Below are 22,122 nucleotides of genomic sequence, written 5' to 3'. Positions count from 1 at the left end.
TGATCTAATATGCGGACACTCGGACTATTCGACGAGTTCTAAGAACCATTTTTGGCGGCGTGCAGGAGAACGGAGTGACTAAGACTCTAAGACGAACCCAGTATCCAGAAGGTGGTAAGGGCTGACCGGATACGCTATGCAAATGTTGCGAGAATGCCGGACGACTGTCCTGCAAAACAGGTGTTCGCTACGAATCCGGTAGGAACAAGACGAGCAGGGACGCAACGAGCGAGGTGGTTAAACCAAGTGGAGCGTGATCTGGCGAATGTGAGATGTCCGAGAAATTGAAGAACGATTGTCATGGACAGAGTGAATTTAAGGAATTATGTTCATCAAGTTATGTCGTGAGACGGTATTCTATGAAAACAGTGTTGATCTTCAGACGTTTTGAAAACCTACCATATACGTTTAATAGATTGGTCCAGAAAACTGTCCTGTTTAAAATTTCAGCCCAATCGGACTTGATTTAAGGGTGCCTCGGAGCACTTGAAGTTTCGATTTTTTTTTAACCAAAAAAATTATCAAAGAGGGGACCAAATGAAATCGGAAAAATGGAAATTCTAATTTTGATACCAAATGACTTAGAAATGCACGAAACGTCGAGATCTGGTGTTATCTCGAAATTTTTACCAAAAATCGAGTTTCTGGGATTTCCGATGAACCGCTAAGTTCCACAACGTCAATTTTTGAATTTCTGAGTCATTTGGCATCAAAATTCATGCAGTTTTTGGTCATATGGCCCCTTTGGTGATATTTTGAATTTTTAAAGTCAATTTTTGACGAAGAATTTTTTTTAGATAATACCAGATTTCGACGTTTTAAGCGTTTTTAAGTCATTTGGCATCAAAAAAAAATTTCTATTTTTCCGATTTCCTGTGCTGCCATGTTACGTCGAAGTGACGCATAAACCATTTTTGTTTTGAGCGAATAAAAGCGAATTTCTCTTTTTCCTCTTTATTCGTTAATCTGGGACTTTTCATAAAATGTGATCTGTAGAATTTATGCAATGATAGATGGCAAATGCAGCCTTTTGAAACACAACTCTTCATTATGCGTAAAATTCGTACAATTGCTTCAAATGGATATGCGTCAGTTCGGCGTATAAACGTTTGTTTTGATTTGACGATTCTACGTCGGAGTGACGTTTATCCGTAGTCTTGTCAAGCAATTGGAAAAATTTTGTTCTTCAGAAAAAATGGCCAGTACGTTGGATCTACTTAACCTTCATCCGCATCAGATTTCATTACTCTAATCAGCACTAGGAGTGTCAATTTGAAACTACAAGCTAAAATCGTTATAACTTTTGGCGTTTTCAACCGATCTAAACTAAACTAATATCAATAGAAACCTTGTAATGTCAGTAAAATATGTTTAGAACATTATATATAGCTAAAGCTTCTAGTTTTCTCGTTATTCAGCATGAAAGAAAAAAATCCGAAAAAACATGCCTCAGGAAAACTGCTGTAGTTCATATATTACACGTCCAAAAAAATATTTGTGTTATGCATATGAAAGCTGAAGTTAATGCCAAGAAATATTTTTTTAAATTTTTTTTAAAGAAATGGTCACAAAAAGTTCAAAAAAGTGGTCTGAAAAACCTTTCATCCGATTGCTTGTAAATTTTGTTTGAGCGATGGTAGAGCTTTTGAAAAAATATGACTACAAAATCTATTAAAATTCTAACATTTTGCTGTCTTTAGATTTTCCATGCAACACAAATTGAATTGACTGGAATTTTTCAAAGTTCACTACTTTGCGCGATTTTTTTACAAATTGAAATTCCATCTGTTTTTGTGGTCCACCGTCAGGTTGTACCCGGATTTTCAGTGCTTTTACTTTGTTTGGACCAATCAAAAGTTCCAGGGTTCGTACATAAAAAAAAGTAAAGATGCAACATTAAAGAACTTTTGAATTCATTTAGGGTCCCCGAAGAAATTTTTGTATTTTGAAGCTTCTGAAATAAGTTACAAGCCTACAAATTTGCAATAGTGTCAAAATGACACTCTAATGCGGATGAGGGTTAAATTGTATTCGAGCGGGGCAGAAAATTTGAGTGATGCTATCGAAGTAACTTCTCAAGGTATGTATTTCTTTGTAGATAAAAAAAAAACAATTTCCTTTAGTTTGTTTATGAGTTTGTTTATTTGACCTCAATTTGTATATGACTTATTTATACATTGGATTGAGATGAAAATGTGAATTAGACGGGATAAACAATTGATTTCAGGTATCAAATCTTCGGCCAAGGGTCGCAAATGGATCGTGCATATTAACTGTTAACTGTAATGAAATTAATGAGTTAGTAAGACGAAAATTTGCAAATAAAAGTTTCAGGAGAAGTTCAATCTAATAATGATATTTAATTTCGTGAGGCAACAAAAAGAGTCGTCCAAAGTTATCAACGTTTTGGGATACTTACGTGATTATGCATATGTTTAAGAAAAAAATGCACACTCGGGGGTTTTGTCAGAACTCTGAATTTAGATTTTAGAAATAATATCATGAAAAACAGTCATCCGTACATATGTATGTGACCCATTCCCCAGCGTGACGTCACAACGTTTGCATAACAATTTTTTGGTATAATATTGTATTTAAGTTTTACAGGTCATATCGCACATTGTTAAAAATTGTACATTATAAGGTCAAAATTTAATTCTCTACAATTTGAAACCAAATGAATTTATATAGAATAAATAGTTAACAAAAAATAAGCAAAAGGAATCGTAACGTCACAACGCGCCTCTTTTTCCACTTTTCAGTTTTTTTTTTACAAAGCCGCATTTTTCTGCTCTTCTATTTGATCAAATTTTATGAAAATTTCAGGAAAGTACACACACACATACTACATGTACTATAAATATATTTCCACTCTCACCAGCAGCAAGTGAACCAAAACCAATAAGAAAAACAAGCTTCAAATAATAATGTTGATTTCACCACACAAACATATTTTTTTTTGTAATTTCTTTATTTGAAACGGCTCATACCTTTAGGCTTTAAGGAGCCAAACTCGTTTTGTTTGATTACAATTGTGTGCTTATATCTAGTTCACTTTTTGAAGAAAAGATAGAAGATAGATAGTGAAATGTGAAAATAAAAAGAATTATAGACGAAGATCAATAGCTTTTAGGAAAAGATATATTTCGAACATGTAGTCCAAGTCTATCACAGCCAGCACATCTCTCACTGGAACATAGGGTGGTTTTCCTCGGGCCCTAAGGGAGTCTATAAAATTCGTTCTGGCGACAAGATGGACCTCGCACGACCAAACAATATGCTCGATGTCATGGTAACCTTGGCCACAACCACATAGATTGCTGCCAGCAATATCAAAACGATTGAGTACCGCGTCTAAGGAACAATGATTGGACATGAGACGGGAAAATATACGAATAAAATCCCGACTCAAGTTCAATCTATTAAACCATGGTTTAAGGCTTACCTTAGGGATAATCGAGTGGAACCACCGACCCTGCTCATCCTCGTCCCATTTGCTCTGCCAGTTGACAAGAGAGTTTCTTCGAGCCAAATAGTAAAATTCGCTGAAGACGATTTCACGTTGATACGTGTCGCTTCCATCGCTCCCACCTTTGCCAGAGAGTCTGCCTTCTCATTGCCCTCTATCGAGCAATGAGAAGGAACCCAAACAAAGGTGATGGTAAAGCGACGTTTTGATAAAGCACTCAAATTATTTCGTATCTTCTCGAGGAAGTACGGTGAGTGCTTTCCCGGTTTTATCGAATGGATTGCTTCAACAGAGCTCAGACTATCCGTTACAATATAGTAGTGTGCATCTGGCCGTGATGCGATACTGTCCAAAGCCCAGTGAATAGCTGCTAACTCCGCTACATATACAGAGCATGGTGGCTGAAGACTGTGAGAGGCGCTAGATATTTCGTTGAACACTCCAAATCCTGTTGTTTCCTCTATAAGAGATCCATCGGTAAAGTACATTTTATCAGCATCGACGTGTCTATATTTAGCTTCGAAAATTCTTGGAATCAGAAGAGGGCGATGCGAGACCGGGATTCCACGAATTTCCTGCTGCATAGACAAATCAAACTGGACAGAAGAATGATCGTAGTCTGGGCTACAAATACGAGTTGGAGAATACGAAGAAGGGTTTACCTGCATTGACATGAGGACATGGTATATAGACATAAATCTAGTATGAAGATTTTACTCAAGTAACCTTTCGAAATTCATAATCACCAATGGGTTCATGACCTCACACCTGATGAGAAACCGGAGTGATAGTAAATTGAATCGATCTTTAAGAGGAAGTATTCCTGCCAAAACTTCGAGACTCATGTTATGCGTTGAGGGCATACAGCCCAGAGCGATGCGGAGGCAGCGGTATTGGATACGCTCGAGTTTGATGAGGTGAGATTTGGCAGCTGACTGGAAGCAGAAGCTACCATATTCCATCACTGAGAGAACGGTTGTTCGATACAATTTTAAAAGATCTTCTGAATGGGCTCCCCACCAGGTGCCAGTGATTGATCGAAGAAAATTGATTCTTTGTTGGCATTTTCCTTTCAGATACTCACTATGGGCTCTCCAGGTACATTTGGAATCAAACCAAACCCCAAGATACTTAAAACACCTCGATGGAGTGATCGTTCTGCCTAGGAGTTGAAGCTTAGGTTGAGCAGGTCTATGTTTTTTAGAGAAAACAACCATCTCCGTTTTCTGTGGGGAAAACTCAATCCCAAGCCCTAAAGCCCAGGAAGACAATCTGTCTAAAGTATCTTGTAAAGGTCTGTGTAGATGAGACTCGGAGGATCCTGTTACAGACACCACGCCGTCATCTGCAAGTTGTCTTAGATTGCAGCCTTCAGAGAGACAACTGTCGATATCACTTACGTAAAAGTTGTACAAAAGTGGACTCAAACATGAACCCTGCGGAATATTCTTCTAACTGCTATATCTCCGTGAGCAATATTTTTTTTTCATAATCTGAGGAGTGTTGTTTGTAAATTATACGGGTTTTTAAAATTGTTCTTCTTCTATTCACTTTCAAAAACGCATGGATTCAAATCACTTCGGCGTATAAATCGCACTTTTTGGTGATTCGTTTTTCTCAATTTTCTCGAAAACTGTTTGATATTTTCTAGATTTGTTGAAAGCATTTGAAAGCTAATAGAAAGACGCGCACAATAGCGTCAAAAAAATGAATATGCGTCACTTCGTCATATCACGGCAGTGTGGTCCTTCCCTCTTTGATGATTTTGAGGGAAAAAAAACCGTAATTTTGAGCGCTTAAGGCACCCCTAAATCGAGTCCGATTGAGCTAACATTTTGCACAGGTCATTTTTTTGGGCCAGTCTTCAAAATGTATATGATCAGTTTCCGAAATTCGACATGATCCATTTGACTGCCACCCTAATGTTAATGTCATGAAACGCTTATTCTATTATCTTATTTAAACAGTCACATAGATTTGGTAATCAAAACATGCGCTTTGAACCAAAAAATTAACGCTTAAAAAATCTTTACAATGGCAGTTTTCATATACATAAAAAACGAACTTTTCATTTTCGTTATACGATACCACAGATAGCATACACCACAAACTTATCTCTGTAATTAATATTTTGGTTTTGTTTAAACTCATTGGAATTTCATGAGCATCCAAAACAAGGAAGGGGCGCGCACGTGGATTTAATAACCAAACCACACATTCCATATTGCGGTTTAAAGTCGTTTTTATGTCCATTAATCATCACTGAATTTTTGTTAATGTTTTGTGACTGTTTCATTATTCTTGTAAACAAATAAAAATTATAAGCTTTTGAACTTTTATGCACATAAACTAACCTGGTACAAGTTGTTGGTGCTGCAGTCAAAGGTGTGGTTTATGTCTCGTTTGTTTCTCAGAAGTCTTCGTGCTTCACCTTGAGATTGCAGATTCCAGCAGTGTGCTTCTTCTGATTTTCTCTTGACCGCACAGCACCCATTAACCCTCAAAAGCGGAAAGATCAGCGAACTGAAGACAATACGACGGAGCTATGCTATGCAATATGCAATTCGGCTTCTCGCAGATCACGTTCACGCCGCGGCGACAGCTTGCGAATGCAATTCGTGAAAGAACTTATGACACCGAAGGCAATAATACCATTCACAGATTCATTGACATCATCATCGAAATCATCAAAATCATCACCGTCGTCGTATTGGCGTTCACCAGCAGCAACATTTTTCGCTCACTTCTTCAGCCCCAATCATAATGCGCGGCGCGTGTTCGCGATTTTTATTCTTCATGCGCCGTTTGCTTGCCGCGAAACACAAAAAATATCACATCATCAAACGCGTTACGCCTCAGCAATCTGCGCACACGCGTGTAAAAAAAACCGCGACGAAAAAACGAACTGTGGAAGTGACCGGTTTGGCATAAGCCGAAATCAACTCACCCAAAACATGTGGCTGTTGCCTACCGAAAAAATACACACACGTACTCACGCACAGACACGTTTTGGTTGCACTTTTTGAGTTCAATCTCCGTAACGAAATTTGTGCACCCAACAACAACCAAAACGCCACAAAGTACCAACAGCTTAATTTTCAATTTATTTTTGCACTTTGCAAGGAATTTCACTTTTCGCTTCGGTTAACTTCTTCTAAAAGCAATAAGCTGCAGGATAATTCAGCTGGTTGAGGTCAACCGGATCACTTCCGGTGTCCTTAATTCAAATTTATTGAAGAACCCTTCCTCAGGATGCCACAATTTGTATCACATCTCGAAAATCGATCCCAAAAACAAGCACTTAAACTCGTGTACCTCAATAAACACGATGTAAAACACTCTTTTTATGAACCCATGGACCAACTATAAACACAATCTCAAACCGTGACCTCCAAGAGCTGCCGGAACAGTAGTGCCGGGCAATACTTGGTCATTATCTGGTACCCCACTAAAAACCAACAAGACACTCGGCACAGAGAGAGCAAAATCCCTCGACAGGGCACCGGCAATGCTCGCTCTAGAGGAGACAATCAACGAAACAACAACAACAAAACACACGACGCGTTTTATTTTTCCGAAAATCACAGCCACACGCGGAAGGTGAGAAGCAGATCTGTACCTGTAGTCAGTCAGGAGAATCACAACAACAACAGGAAATTTCGCGGACGACCGAGTATAGGCTAGGCAGGCAGGACGTTCTATTCGAAAATTGTCTCGCTCGAAACGCGCGAATCTACTACGAACTACGTCCGAACTGTGCGCTGGGTGATCGGTATCTGGCTGCTGTTTGCTTGATTGCGCCTCTTAGGGTGGTTGCTGGCTCGTTTGTGGATTGTGTGCTTTCTTTCTTTCTGATAGGATTGGTTAGTTCGTTTTGGTAAGGTTAGTGATGCATTTCGTTCGACGAACAACACAATGGAGATGCGGTTCAAGAAGGGCTGTGGACAGAATTTCGGGGAGAGGTTTTTCCCCATCGGTGGCCAACCAAGTTGCTTTCTTCGCCGTTGACTGTTCCTCCTGCTTGTTTAAGTTTTTTGTTCAAACAATTCTTCTGTTGCTGTAGTCTCGAAACGGTGGGAAAGCGCTTGGGGACAGGAAACCACACAAAAAAAAGTTTTCTTTCGAGCTTGCGAGCTACTTTTTGTACCCACTTTTGGCGGAAGTATGAGGAATTTTTTCCCAATTTAATTTGTTTTAAATCATTAATCGATTAAGGAAGTTTTTTAAAGCCATTAAAGTCAGCTTTAAATGTAGCAAATTCAAGTGCAGGGTAAATTATCATACCTCTTAATTTTTGATCGATGCCAATTTCATTTATTTAAGTTGACTCTTCAAAAATTATATGGAAAAACGTAGGTACAACACGAAATCTTTAAAGCGTGTTTCCTCGAAGGGTAATTTTATGCATTTGGGTATTACCTCTCACAGGAAGAAGGGAGGGAGTCTCCCAAACAAAAGACAAATGTTTGCATAACTCAATATCAAGCAAATATATCCCTAATTTGGCATGGGAAGGTATATGAGTTCGAGAAATATTTCTATGATTATGTATATGAAATCCCTCCCCCTTTCTAGTAGGGAGATAGGAAAGGGAGGGGGGGTATCTTACAATTTATTATATAATTCAAAAACCAATCAAGCTATTGGAACCAGGGAGGGGGACTCCTATAAAATCTTTCAAATAACTGGAAAACTATTAAAGCACATGACACGAGGAATATTTCTATGAATATTAGAGACCCCTTCCTTCTTCCTTGGAAAGATAGGAGCTCCTATACAGTATTTTGCATAACTCGAGAACTTATCTTAGAAAAGGAAGATTTTTGAGTACGAAAAAATAGGTAGGATTATAAGAAACGCCATCCTTCTTCAAATAGTGGAGAATGGGAAGGAGAAAGGGGGCCTCACATACAGCTTTTTAGCATAAATTGAGCACTTATCAATCAAAAAGAACCATATTTTATAAGAGAAGTTGTTTGTGCACGAATAATTTTGGACCCTCCCTTTTTTATGATCAGTGTAGAAAAAGACACAAATTTTTTTCATATTTTATTTGGCATAACTCGAAAGTAACTATGATCGAAAGAAAACAAAAAAAAAAACTCGAAAACATATCAAACAAATGGAGCAAATGTTACATGTGACGTTATCTATATATATAAAACACAATTTCTGTATGTTTGTTTGTTTGTTTGTTTGTTTGTCCTCTATAGGCTGAGCCGTTATAAGAGCTAGAAATCTGAAATTCGGCATGGTTGCTCATTAAGACAAGGAATGATGAAAAACGTTTTTAGATTTTCGGATGACTCCTTCTGAAGGGGGTCGTCCATACAAGACAAATATTGTGTTCGCTATATTGACGTTATTTTACGTCGGATTGTGATGAAAATTTGCACATGAGTGTTTTGAAAGACAAGCAATCGATTTCAGGAATAAAATTTTGTGTAAGGGGTCATCCAATGAGGTCGTCCATATTAACTGTACGCTGGCTTTGATATATTGGTACACGATAGTTTTGAGTGACGTGCAATCGATTTGAGGTATCAAATTCAGTGTAAGGGGTCGGCCAAAAGGGACGTCCATATTCACTTTTCAATATCTTTGCAATATTGTCGTTATTAAACATCGGATTGAGATGGATATGTCAGTTTCAGATGTCAATTTTTTTATGCCAGCGGTCGTTAAAAGGGGTCGTTCATATTGATTAATTTTTCTCTAAGACCAAACCCACCGGGCGTTGCTATTTCGGTCGGTATTTTAGATGTTTTGATTGGTTGCGTTTTTATCTACTTTCTGATCTTCGCACCCATTGTTGCCATCCAGGTTGGTATTTCTGGTTGTTTTTTTTTCTGGTAGCGACAAACGGCTGCGTTGCTACCGGGTTGCTACATAAACGCATCCTGTAACAACCTACTGCTCGAATGCTATATCTCGAAACAAGTTAGCGACTGTTGGTGCGTCGATGGTTTGATAGATATGTTGCTGAATGTATTCGATTCGAGGTTTAGCAACCATTGGTGGGCCTGGTCTTAGGCTAACAACCTACTGCTCCTGATAAATCCATCGTTACGGAAACTGAGACAAGATGTAACCGAATTGGAACTTTGGCTATGACTTTTAGCATGAAAACAAGTACTAGAATTGGAACTTGGATTGTTTGGACCCTTTCCCAGACAAGTAAAGTGGCTCAACTTGCTAGAGAAGCTAGCCATCTCAAGGTAGAGATATTAGGACCGAGTGAAGTCCGTTGGCCTAACACTGGAGAACACAAGACACAGTCAGGGCAAGTCCTGCTTTACTCTGGCATACGAGGCAAATGACGTTGCCGATTTGCAGGAGAAAGAGCAGTTTTACAGTCAATTGAACTGCGTGGTTGAGAAAATTCCGAATTTAAATTCACTTAGGCGACTTCAACGCAAAGATTGACTCCGATAATCAGGACTTTGAGCGCATCATGTGGCGTCATGGTCTAGAACAGATGAGCGAATAAGCTGTATGTAGCATTTTGTGGCAACAACAATATGGTGATCGGTGGATCGCTCTTCCCCCATCGACCAGCACATAAGGTCACTCTGGTATCCCGAGATGGCCGAACAGAAAATCAAATTGACCACATCTGCATCAGCCGAAAATGGAGAAGGAGCCTTCTTGATGTCCACAACAAACGAAGCACAGACATTGCATCTGTCCATCACTGAGATACGACTGAGACTACGACTGAGACTGAGAGTCATTATTCGGTATTCGGCGAACGGCCGAAGTCACATGTCTCAGGTCTCAGGCTAGTGAAGTAGACAATGTGCAACTCGAGACCCCATACACCCAACCTTCGGGTAGTGGTCATATCACCTCTTGTCTGCAATTCCGATTCTCTACCTCCCCGTGGTGCTAGCTGGGGTGCGAGCAACCTTAGCGGAGATCGGGTACCCAACCCCGGTGGATGCTTTGGTCGCATGCAGACTGAGTTAGGGGCCTTCGTACGCGTCTGTTCTCCATGTCAGGGGCGGCGTGCGGAGTGCAACAGCGTCCTGGTGGTGTTCGGGACCCAAAACAGCAACATCACGACGGTCCTCCTGCGAGATAGTGGGGTTAGCTGCGGGCCTTGCGAGTCTGTGACTACAAAAAACATAAGCAACGAACAACGAACAACAAATTTCGGATGGAAATCGGCAAAGACCCACGCGACGAAAAGGGACTAGCGATTGGAAACTTGGAACATGGAACTGCCGATCTCTAAATTTTGTGGGCAGTACCCACGTGCTCTCCAACGAATTGAAGAGCCGCAAATTCGACATCGTAGCGCTGCAGGAGGTATGCTGGAAGGGCTCCACGGTACGAACGTACCCAGATGGTCGTGCCATCTACCAGAGCTGCGGCAACACACACGAGCTTGGAACAGCTTTTATAGTGATGGGAAAGATGCAAAAGCGCGTGATCGGGTGGTGGCCGATCAACTCTCGAATGTGCCGGTTGAGAATCAAGGGTCGGTTCTTCAACATCAGCATCATCAACGTGCACAGCCCTCACCTCGGAAGTACCGGTGACGACAAAGACGAATTCTACGCGCAGCTGGAGCGTGAATACGACCGTTGCCCAAAACATGATATCAAGATCGTCATCGGGGATTTCAATGCTCAGGTCGGCCAGGAGGAGGAATTCAAACCGACAATTGGAAGGTTCAGTGCACACCAGCTGACCAACGAAAACGGCCTCAGACTTATTGATTTCGCCGCCTCCAAACGAATGGCCGTACGTAGTACCTCTTTCCAGCACCGCCTCCCACACAAGTACACCTGGAGATCACCGTACCAAACTCAATCACAGATCGACCACGTTTTGATCGACAGCCGGCACTTCTCGGACATCATCGACGTCAGATCTTGTCGGGGCGCCAACATCGAGTCGGACCATTATCTGGTGATGGTGAAGATGCGCCCAAAACTCTCCGTAGTGAACAACACGCGAAACCGGCGCCCGCCTCGGTTAAATATCGCGCGACTGAAGCAACCTGAGGTCGCGGCAGACTACGCGCAATCGGTCGAAGCAGCGCTGCCGGCAGAGGGCGAGCTTGACGAAGCCCCTCTCGAGGACTGTTGGGATACCATCAAAACAGCCATCAACAGTGCTGCGGAGAACGTCATCGGTTATGTGGAGCGATCTCGACGGAACGACTGGTTCGACGAGGAGTGTAGGAGGGTGATGGACGAAGAGAATGCCGCGCGGGCGGCAGTAGTGCAGAGAGGCACCCGTCGAAATGTGGAAAATCACCGACAGCGGAAGAGGCAGCGAGTCCGACTTTTCCAGGAGAAAAAGCGCCGCCTGGAGGAGGAGGAGCTCGAGGAGCTGGAGCAGCTGCATCGTTCCCAAGAAACACGAAAGTTCTATCAGAAACTCAACGCATCCCGCAAAGGCTTCGTGCCGCAAGCCGAAATGTGCCGGGATAAGGACGGGGGTATCCTGACGGACAATCGTGAGGTGATGAAAAGGTGGAAGCAGCACTTCGATGAACACCTGAACGGCGCACATGCAGGAGATCAAGACGGTGGGGGAAGGTACATCGCCAGCGTAGCCAACGACGTAGAGGAGCCAATCCCAACGATGAGTGAAGTTAAGGAAGCCATTCGCCAGCTGAATAGAAACAAGTCGGCTGGGAAGGATGGCATCGCAGCTGAACTCATCAAAATGGGCCCGGACAGGTTGGCCGATTGCCTACACCGGTTGATAATCCGGATCTGGGACATAGAACAGCTACCGGAGGAGTGGAAGGAGGGGGTAATATGCCCCATCTACAAGAAGGGCGACAAATTGGACTGTGAGAACTACCGAGCGATCACTGTCCTCAACACCGCCTACAAAGTGTTGTCCCGAATCCTACTCCGCCGCCTAACGCCACAAGCAAACAGACTCGTGGGAAGTCATCAGGCCGGCTTCATGGAGGGACGGTCAACGACTGACCAGATATTTACATTACGGCAAATCCTCCAAAAATGCCGGGAACACCAAGTCCCTACGCACCATCTATTCATCGACTTCAAAGCCGCATATGACACGATCGACCGTAACGAGCTATGGAAAATCATGGACGAGAACGGCTTTTCCGGGAAGCTGATCAGACTGATCAAGGCGACGATGGATGGAACGCAGTGCTGTGTGCGGATCTCGGGTGAATTGTCGAGTTCATTCGAATCGCGCAGGGGGCTTCGACAAGGTGATGGTCTATCCTGCATGATGTTCAACGTGGCGCTAGAAGGTGTTATTCGACGAGCGGTGGGCGAAATGCGGGGCACGATTTTCAACAGATCCAGTCAACTTATCTGCTTTGCCGATGACATTGATATAGTCGGCAGATCATCTGCGGCGGTGGAGGAGATCTACCGCAAACTGAAACGCGAAGCAGGAAGGATTGGATTGATGATTAATACGTCCAAGACGAAGTACATGCTGGCCTGCGGATCCGAGACCGACCGAACCCGCTTGTCCAGTAATAACAAGGTCACGATCGACGGCGACGAGCTGGAGATAGTCGAAGACTTTGTCTATCTCGGCTCACTGGTGACCGCAGACAATTACACCAGCCGCGAGATCCGGAGGCGAATTATCAGCGGAAGTCGTGCCTACTATGGACTCCACAAGCAACTGCGGTCGAGAAGACTTAGCCCTCGCACAAAGTGTAACCTGTATACGACGCTTATTAGACCGGTTGTTCTCTACGGACACGAGACATGGATATTGCTCGAGGAGGACCTGCGTACACTCGGAGTATTCGAGCGACGAGTGTTAAGAACCATCTTTGGCGGCGTACAGGAGAACGGAATGTGGAGGCGAAGGATGAACCACGAGCTCGCGCGTCTCTACGGCGAACCCAGTATCCAGAAGGTGGTGAAAGCTGGCCGGATACGCTGGGCGGGACATGTTGCGAGAATGCCGGACGACTGTCCTGCAAAACAGGTGTTCGCTACGAATCCGGTAGGAACAAGACGAGCGGGGGCGCAACGAGCGAGGTGGTTAGACCAAGTGGAGCGTGATCTGGCGAACGTGGGGTGCCCGAGAAATTGGAGAACGGTTGCCATGGACCGAGTGAATTTTAGGAATTATGTTCGTCAAGTTATGTCGTAAGACGGAATACTATGTAAATAAAATAAATAAAAATGTCTCAGGTCTCATGTCTTATATCTCATGTCTCATGCTGAGATCTCAAGTCTAATATCTCTTGTCTCAGGTCCCAGGTCTCATGTCTTAGGTCTCATGTCTCGTGTCTCAGATCTCAGGTCTCATATCTTAGGTCTCAAGTCTCAGGTCTCATGTCTCAGGTCTTAGGTCTCAGGTCTTAGGTCTCAGGTCTCAGGTCTCAGGTCTCAGGTCTCAGGTCTCAGATCTCAGGTCTCAGGTCTCAGGTCTAATGTATCAGTTTCTTAGTCTCAGACCTAAGATTTTCCCAGCTTCAAAAAGATTCTAAGTGTTTTCCATTGAAAAGAAATCAGGCTATGATCATTTAGTACCCGGGCAGTTATAAACGTGTGTATTTTAAAAACTTCATTTGATCGAAAATCTTTCTATGGCGGAAATGAAGGTGTTAATATGACATTTAATGTAAAAATATATAAAAAAAATTTATCAATGATTTCAAGAAATACTCGAACTTTTTCATAAAATCCCTTTTTTTATCTTTGCACACTTTTTTCATTCATGCATTGATTTATTTATTTTACCACAGAAGCAAAACCTTTGCAAAATCATGATATTTTACACAAACTCACCTGAAAAAAGGAATTGGAATCTGGTTGGAACCTTTTCATGAGTAGGCATCTCAAAGAATTTGATTTCTTAAATCCGGTTTTAACATAAATTTTGTTGTCCATCACAACACATCTGTCATAATGCGTAAAAACCGGATGCTCAGATTGCGATCTTTGGAACTGATAACTATTAGTTATTTACTTAGTGTCTACTAGTCAGGCAACACTTTTTGCCTGCCGGAAATTGATTTTTTGTATTATTTAAGGAGTCTGGATTCAGTTATCTCCAATAACCATAGAATTTTTACCATATTTAAGATCAACGGTTGCACTCCGATAGTTGGTTTGAACTTCGTGTGGATCCTTGAGTGGCTCCTTATACTTCTTAACCATTTGGTTCGAAAAAAAAAATCAGAAAAAAACCAACAGTTCATGAGCTTTCTGTTGTGAAACAGACCTCTCCGTGTTATTAAACCAAATATGAGTAATGTGTACTCACAGTGTAACTCAATGTGTACTTCGATCTAAACGTGAATATATTTCTCTTTGTTCATTCTTAATAAATCCATCCATGCGCAAAGACCGTTGTTTTATTCCTCTCGTCAGGTTATGGGCCCAGTCCCAGCGCGGATGTTAAGAATAAGTTTTTTAACGACGGATTATCGTAAAAAGATTCGGATGTTGTCGGTTCGAGTAGTGAACTAAGTTTGTCCGTGGAATTACGATACGAAATAGACGTCGGAACGAAAAAGAAACGTTTTTCCTTGTGATTTTTTCGGAACGGAAAAGTGTGGTTTGAAAACAAAATGGAGGAAGATCGCCACACACCGCGAGTGTATTTGTTTGATGGGAAAAACTTCTCCAACTGGAGTTTTCGTATGGAAGCATACCTGGAAGAATTGGGGTTGCTTCATTGTATCCGGAATACGTTGGAAGAAGAAGAGTTTTACCCGGAAGTGGAAGCAGATACTCCCGCTGTGAAACGCGAAAAGGAGGAAAAACGGAATAAGCGTCGGCAAGAAGATTCCAAGTGCAAATCGATACTGATACATAAAATTGCCGATTCCCAATTAGAATACGTTCGGGGAAAAACGTCGCCCAGGGCGATCTGGTTGTCACTGCAGCAAACGTTTGAGAGAAAGGGTGTGTCGGGAATTTTCTTTCTCTTGAAGCAGCTGGCAGGAATGAAATACGACGATCGTCGGCCGATGGAAGAACATATTTTGTGTTTCGAAAAGACTGTGCGCGAGTTGGAATCCGCGGCAATAAAGTTTGATGAGCCAGTGGTTGTGTTTTTCCTGCTCCAATCAATGCCCAAGTCGTATGAACAATTGATCACCGTGTTGGAAACATTGCCGGTCGATCAATGCTCTCTGGATTTTGTGAAATCGCGTTTATTGAGTGAAGATGTTAAACGTCAGAATCTAGTGAGTGGTTCGGAACCGAACACAGCTTTTGCCGGAAGAAGTGGAAAATTTGTGTTTACGTGTCATGGTTGCGGAAAACCGGGACATAAACGTGCTAACTGCCCGAAAGGCAAGCCGTCGGAGCGATTAGCTAATGCGTCGGGAAATGTGAAGAAGAAAGGGAAGGCGCATACGGCTGAAACGGGTGAAATCGCGTTCATCGCCAGCGACAGTGGACAAATTAGTGGTGGTAAATTCCGCTGGGTGATTGATAGTGGTGCCTCGGAGCACATGGTACACGATAAAAGTGTATTGGTGAACGTTCGGAAATTGGAAATACCAATGGTTATCAGTGTTGCCAAGTCTGGGGTTTCACTTGAAAGTTGGCTAGTTGGTGAAGTGAAAATGAACTGTAAGGTTGATGGAAAATCCCTAAAATGCACAGTTCATGATGTGTTGTTTGTCCCTGGGTTGTGCACAAATTTGTTTTCGGTGAAGAAAGTTGTGGAACGGGGCATGGAAGTAGTTTTTGGATCGCACAATGCTCGCATCTTGAGAGGCTCAGATGTAGTGGGCATCGCTTATCGTAAAGGTAAACTGTATGAGCTCGATGTGGAAATGAGTGTTGGTGCTGCGATGATATGTAGTGGTGAGAATAAGTTTTCTTTGTGGCATCGAAGATACGGCCATATTGGCCACACAGGCTTATTGAAATTGATCCGAAACAACATGGTTGAGGGAATTGACGGCTGTGTTGGTGTGTCCGGTGACAAAGAAATTTGTGAGCCATGTATGATGGGCAAGCAATCTCGTTTGCCGTTTGATGGTGGTGTGTGTAGTAGATCGTCTCGTCCCCTCGAATTGATCCATACGGATGTATGTGGACCGTTTTCTCCTGCATCTTGGGATGGGGGAAAGTTGTTTGTGAGTTTTATCGACGATTTTACACACTTTACGGCTGTGTATGTGCTAAAAGTAAAAAGTGATGTGATGGATGCTTTTAGAAAATATGTTGCCATGGCTACCGCTCGGTTCGGGAAGAAGATTGCACGATTGCGGAGTGATAATGGGGGTGAATTTATGAACCAGGCGTTCATGGAATATTGTTGTGAATCTGGCATTGTTATGGAACCCACGGTTCCGTACACCCCACAACAGAATGGTGTGGCGGAACGTATGAACCGCACCATTATGGAAAGAGCTCGTGCAATGTTGGATGAGTCTGGTGTAAATCGTTGTATGTGGAGTGAGGCTGTGTTGACTGCGGTTCATGTGATAAACCGTAGCCCTACATCTGCTTTACGGGAAGCAAAAACACCATTTGAGATGTGGTTTGGTCACAAACCGAATGTGGCTAGACTCCGGGTGTTTGGGAGCAAAGTGTTCAGCCACATACCGAAGGAAAAGAGAACGAAGCTGGATGCCAAGAGCCACGTCTGTTATTTTGTTGGCTACGGCATGAATGGCTATCGGTTGTGGGATCCGCAACAACGAAAAGTGATTATTCGTCGTGATGTTATGGTGGAAGAACTAAAAGTGAAGAAAACAGTGGACTCCTACATCTACACAAACGATCATTTGGTATCGGACAAAGTGATGGACCGAGGTCCTAGTGAAATAGTTGAGACTGTACGAGAAATCATAACTCACCCGGAAGAAAAGAAAGAAGAGAACATTGACAGTGACCAACGGAGTGAGTATGATAGTGCTGAAAATGGTAGTGAAAGTGAAGATGATGCTGTGAGAAGAAGTGATCGTGAAAGGCGTCCTCCAGCGAAGTTGGCGGATTACGAAGTTTATACTGCATTTGCGTTAAACGCAGAGAATTTCGTTGAAGATATCCCGTGCAACGTCGTCGAGCTGAAGAAGCGTCCGGATTGGCCGGAATGGGAGAAGGCGATTTCCGACGAGCTGCGGTCACTGAGGAAGAATTCTACGTGGGATTTGGTAGACTGTCCATCTGGTGTCCGTGTACTGCCATGTAAGTGGGTATTTAAAGTGAAGCTTAAGGACGACGGAACCATCGACAGATACAAAGCCCGGCTAGTAGCTAAAGGCTGCTCGCAGCGCCATGGATTCGACTACCAGGAAACTTATGCGCCAGTTGTCAGAATTAGTACGGTGAGAGTTCTGCTGGCCATAGCTGTGCAACAAGGTCTTCATCTGCACCAAATGGATGTGCGCACTGCATTTTTGAATGGTGAGTTGTCGGAAACCGTTCTGATGCGTCAGCCTCCAGGATTTGAGCAGGGGAATAAGGTATGTAATCTCAACAAATCGCTATACGGCTTAAAACAAGCACCTCGAAGCTGGAATGAGCGGTTCAATTCCTTCGTCCTCAAACTTGGATTCAAAAGGTCGCAGTACGACAGTTGCCTCTACACGAAAAAGATTAAAGAACTGGTTTTGTATTTAATTCTTTATGTTGACGACATTATTTTGGCATCAAACTCGCTGGAAGAGCTCAAGAAGGTGAAGAGCTGTCTTAGTCGTGAGTTTGAGATGGACGATATGCAAGAACTTCGATACTTCTTAGGCATGAAGATAGAGCATAATAGGCAGGAAGGCAAATTGACCATTAATCAATCCCATTATATTCGCTCACTGCTTAAACGTTTCGGTATGGATCAATGTAAATCTGTATCTACTCCCCTCGAACCTAATCTCAAGTTGCAAAGAATTAGGGAAACCGAAACAGCAACCAAGAACCCCTATCGTGAACTAGTAGGTTGCTTGACATACCTCATGCTCTCCTCTCGTCCTGATATTTGTGCGGCCGTTAACGTGCTTAGCCGTTTCCAAAGTGGTGCTACTGACGAACACTGGAACCATTTGAAACGTGTTCTTCGTTATCTGCAAGGAACCATCGAGTATGATCTGGTTTACAAGCGCAATAGTAATGCTGAACCGCTGATTGGTTTTGCAGACGCAGATTGGGGAAGCGACCTAGATGATCGGAAATCCACTTCGGGAAGCGTATTTCAAGTGTTTGGTAACACTGTGCTGTGGACAAGTCGAAAGCAACCAACAGTGTCCTTGTCATCCACAGAAGCCGAATACATATCGCTTAGTCAAGCCGCTTGCGATGCAATATGGCTTCGGAATATTCTGGCAGAATTCGGGATCAAGAATATCGCCCCAATCACGGTACACGAGGACAACCAGTCTTGTATACATATTGCAACAGAACCACGGGACCAGAAAAGAATGAAGCACCTGGACATTCGATACAACTTCATTCGCGAATGTATCCAGAACGAAGACCTCAAGGTGGTGTACATTCCTACACAGAAGCAGTTGGCAGATGCATTCACCAAATGTCTACCAGCAGGACCGTTCAAGGAACATCGAGCTACGTTGGGTCTGAGAGGGGGTGTTGTGAAACAGACCTCTCCGTGTTATTAAACCAAATATGAGTAATGTGTACTCACAGTGTAACTCAATGTGTACTTCGATCTAAACGTGAATATATTTCTCTTTGTTCATTCTTAATAAATCCATCCATGCGCAAAGACCGTTGTTTTATTCCTCTCGTCACTTTCAAGTCAACAATAAAGAATTTTCGAGGCGCAAAATGCGTAAAAGGAGCAAATTTGTGCAAAATTATTTTTACCATGTCCTTTTGCATCGTAAATGTCTCAAACACACGTTAACTTAAAAATCTATCAAAAATAGGCAAGATAGTCCTTTTCATAACCAACACAACGCTACTAAAGTTTTGCATATCCGAGCTCAATTAACGTAGCAATCACCGAAATAAAGTGCCCGGATACTAAATGATCATAGCCTTATTTTCTCTCAAAAACCGTGTTAATTCGCGAAATTCGAGTAAAAAAACGTGTTAATTCCCGAAAACTGTGTAAAAAAGCCGTGTAAAAAATCAGTGTAAAAAAACGTGTAAAAAAACCTTGGTGTATTTGATTTTCTGAAGAGATCAATCACCGTTAGTTAAAAAAACTAATAAAAGAAAGTTATAAGAAATGAATAGATAATGAAAATGACCGACTAGAATTTGATTAGATGCATTTTCATCATAAGCCATAGGGGTTGGCAACTCTTGTCTGTTGTGGACACGGTTTCTTGTTGCCGAACTTTTTTATTTAATTAAGTGGATAATCGGTCTTCTAAACGCGTTAAAGTTGGTGAAGAAGTTGAGTGAAAGCTGTTCACATATCGAGAGAGTGACGTACAAAATATTAATAATACGGATCGGAAGAAATTTCAGTTTTTTTGTGCGTTTTCTGTTTGGTCGGCCGATGACGCGTCATTGGTGGCATTTTTTATTTTCACTTCGTTAAAAGCTAATATACTGTTAGAGAAACTAAACGAAGATGACGTCAACAAAGCTTTTGAAAAAGCTTCTAAAACTAAAGGCGTTGCGGTTACTGAAGGTTACCCCAAGTTCGCCCAAGATAAGTATACACTATTTATCACTGTCATCTGGTGAGTAATCTACAGAGAACGACATCTGGTGAGTAATTTATTTGCAGTAACCCGCAGTAACCAATTCAAAGTTTGCTCGTCCCATGACAATTTAGTTGGTACTCAAACCACTGACAAATGTAAAGGGCACACAAGCTTTTATTTTGTTTCGTTCAGTTTCGAATTGAGCCGGTTAGCTACATGGTTGCCAAAAACACTAAATATTCCCTTGTGCTTGTTAAAATAAGATTAATTCATCTGTAGTTTTTGTAAAAAGTCACATGTTCCATAAAATTCTTAAAATTATTATTTATAATTAATCCTTTTTTATAATTAATTTTGCTTTATTTTTGTTTGTAGGCGCAATCAATTTATTTAAACACTTCATTTTTATTTTGTTTCAGCATTTTCATTATATGTACTGTCAAATATTACTGCGGTTAACTCTTGTTTCAATCTTGTTCACAGCATTTTAGTTACATCGTTAAGTTACATAATGTTAATTGCAACTTGAAATCAATTTACTTTTGATTATTATAAATTTCATTTAGTACATATTATTACAGGGTTTCAATTCTTCTAGAGAAGGGTCCTAATGAAGCAGAGCATCGGACCCTCAAGTCATCATCACTGTCTTCTTCATCATTATATTTATTGGAAGTATTCTAATTTAATTTTATCTTCGCCTTAATTTCAAATCATAATTTTTATATGTAGTTATGAAAATTTAACTGTATACATTCTGTCTAGCTTTCTCAAAATCTGTACTTGTACCACCATATATGTACAAGCGCTGTCCAACTATATACTTCCTACAATGACAAAATACAAGCAATATTTTCATTCACCTTATTTTAATTATTATATTAAAACCAGTAGAAACCAAACATAGGTTTATCTTTAATAAACATTTTTCTCAGAACATGTTGCTGCTTTGCACCCTCATATGGCAGCCATACGATCAGTGAATTTTCGGTTATCAGGGATGGAGCTTTAAATACAATCAAAGATTTAAAACAATTTTTTGTCATCAAGAGTCTCTGTTTTTTTTTTATTGTAAAGTTATCTTTAATAGTGAACCACTATATTTCTAATTCCCATAGAAGCGTTTTAAGTCTTAATGAAAAAAAAACTTTTATAGACTATTCTGTGTAATTCCTAAATATTATTTAGAAAAGTAATTTTTTTACAGGTGACCAGGTGGCATTTTTACAAACTTGATCCAGTTACATTGATTATTCTAAATTGTACTTTATTTATTGTTTCATGTACATAAAAACTATAAATTCATATATATTTCAATATTACCTGTATCATTATCTGATTCAAGCTGTATCTCAGTTTCCCGTCAGCAATATGTTATAACATTATTTACTATTCCAGTTTTCAACAAAAACTGCATAGAAGTTCCTGAACATAAGTTGTTAGCAAGTTTTGTTCTACACAGTACCTGCACTATTTTCACCATTACACCATTTTTTTCAAAAATCAATTATGTTTAAATGTACAAAAATTTCAAGCGGAAGAAAAGTCATTGCTTTCTGAACATATAATACAGCTTTTAAAATAACAATTTTTTCAGTTTTCAGTCTTCGTAGTGTGAATTGCTTACGTTTTGAACTATCTTTTTTCGTTATATCTGCTAAATTATAGATTTGTTCTTAACACAGGTGGTTGCAGTTCATCGATGCAATTAATTATTCACTTTTTTAAAGGTCAATAAAAAAAAACAATCATCAAAATATATGCTGTTGTAAATACATAATCTGGATTTTATATTGTTTTATTACATGAATTTATTAGCATACATTATTCTATGATATATTTTATAATATTTCTTTTTAATATCTTATTTAACATTAGTTTGATCAAATTATATTATATGTTATATTATATTATATTATACTACATTTTATTAAATTATATTTTTATATTATATTATTATATTCCATTTTTATATTATATTTCATCTACATCAAATGAACGGGTGGGAGCATCAGGGTACCCTTCTTTTGCAAAAGGAGCGGGTAGCAGTATGTGCTTGTTACCTGTTTCAAATACTGGACGTTTCTCAATTAATGCCAAGGAA

General features: G+C 41.0%; 1 protein-coding gene across 4 annotated transcripts in view; it reads right to left on the bottom strand.

Moving 5' to 3' along the window:
* LOC129749980 (dual 3',5'-cyclic-AMP and -GMP phosphodiesterase 11) overlaps window positions 1-7,235 on the bottom strand; it is a 427,967-nt gene extending 420,732 nt beyond the window's left edge. For all 4 annotated transcript variants that reach the window (XM_055745148.1, XM_055745150.1, XM_055745149.1 and 1 more), the window contains exon 1: window positions 5,824-7,235. The gene's annotated coding sequence lies outside the window, so the exon portion shown is untranslated. The remainder of the gene's footprint in view (window positions 1-5,823) is intronic.
* Between the last annotated feature and the right edge of the window lie 14,887 nt (window positions 7,236-22,122).

This window comes from Uranotaenia lowii, chromosome 2 (genome assembly GCF_029784155.1).
Source record: "Uranotaenia lowii strain MFRU-FL chromosome 2, ASM2978415v1, whole genome shotgun sequence".
Classification (NCBI taxonomy): Eukaryota; Metazoa; Arthropoda; class Insecta; order Diptera; family Culicidae; genus Uranotaenia; species Uranotaenia lowii.
Note: the sequence above shows the minus strand (reverse complement) of the source record. Positions and strands in the feature narration are given on the sequence as shown.